The sequence below is a fragment of the Acomys russatus genome, chromosome 9, assembly GCF_903995435.1.
Source record: "Acomys russatus chromosome 9, mAcoRus1.1, whole genome shotgun sequence".
In the NCBI taxonomy this organism is placed as follows: Eukaryota; Metazoa; Chordata; class Mammalia; order Rodentia; family Muridae; genus Acomys; species Acomys russatus.
In genome coordinates, this window is record NC_067145.1 from 39,692,384 (window position 1) to 39,693,895 (window position 1,512).

Genomic DNA, 1,512 nt, shown 5'->3' on the forward strand with positions numbered 1-1,512 from the left:
AAGCATACTGAAACCTGAGCGCCCACAACATAGTCCAGTAGCTCTGAGGCCTATTTCATGCTAGTGGGTTTTTAACTCTGCTGAGGACAGAGAACTCACCAAGAATTTTACAGACAGTCCAAGATGAGTAAGATCTTCAATATATATATATTTGGTGAAGCCAGAGAAGGATCTGCATTTGGAGGTGGAGCCCATGACCGACAGCACAACACACTTCATCTCCAAGCCACCTAGCAAGGGACATGTTGCCACACACCAGCCGTGAGACTGAAACACAGAACAACAATGCTCTGGGGTGGTGGGCTCGGTCAGGAAAAGCAGACTTGTACCTTAGACCCCAAGGGGAGAGGAAGGACACCTGTCAGCGGCTGCTTAGCACCATCTTCTTGGGGTGGGGTGGAGAAAGCCAAAGAGGAGGTGAATCACATGGAAACCCTTCCCCCAGCAAACCAGGACAGAAAGCCACCAGCCACCACTGCCACACTGAAGGCCTCTGTCCTGCCTATGGTAACAATGACACGTGTGGAGTGTTCTCCTCCAGTGACTTTTCAGCTCTGGGCTGGTTTAGGACCTGTGTTGCTCAGTGGCCAGGAATGTTATGAAACTTCATACATATCCTGGGAAGATGAAAAGGAAGACGAGGAGGAGGAGGAAGATGAGGATGAGGATGGGGATGACTCATTAGAAGAGATTCCTATCAAACAAGTCAAGAGGGTGGCTTCTGAGAAGCATATGAACATGGCTAAGAAAAACAAAAAGTTGAAAAAGAACAGACAGTAGTAAGGCCCAGTCCTCAGGACAAGAGACCCTGGAAGAAGGGGAAATCTAGACTCAAAGCTAAGAAGCAGGTATCCAAGAGCTCAGCTGCCGAGGGAGATGTCTAGCAGCTGTCCTGTGGTGCAAGGGTCTAGCCGCTCCACCTGAGTCTAAATGTAATAAGATGTTGTGGAAGCCATACAGGAGCCCCACAACACAACACAGCCCTCCAGTTTCAGGAGGCGCTTGGAGAAGAATGCCCAGTAAGCATGCATAGGGACACACACACACACACACACACACACACACACACACACACACAAACACACACACACAAGTCAGGTGTGTTGGCACACATTTGTAATCCCAGCACTCTGGGAGGCAGAGGCAGGTGAATCTCTATGAGTTCGAGGCCAGCCTGGTTTACAAAGTGAGTCTAGGACAGCCAAGGATACACAGAGAATCTCTGTCTCTTAGGGGGAAAAAAAAACCAACCCAAAAACAGAACAACAAAAAACAAAAACAAAAAAGGGGGAGGGGCAAATACTGATGAATTACCCCAAGTGTTTCTTCCTTTTTCTAAAATGCCATATTGACAAATACAAATTGTTTATGTCTGTAAGATGCCTATAACTATTTATGTATATGAGATATGAGGACATCTTTCTGATACCAGCATGGCACTTATTTATTTATCTCTGTTAGTGTACCACCACTTACTTTGATTGTCTAGGCTGCCCCGGAATTCATCATCTA

At 46.8% G+C, this 1,512-nt stretch overlaps 1 pseudogene; it reads left to right on the plus strand.

Moving 5' to 3' along the window:
- The first annotated feature begins 285 nt into the window (after positions 1–285).
- On the plus strand, positions 286–884 carry LOC127193625 (nucleoplasmin-2-like; annotated as a pseudogene).
- The last annotated feature ends 628 nt before the right edge of the window (positions 885–1,512 follow it).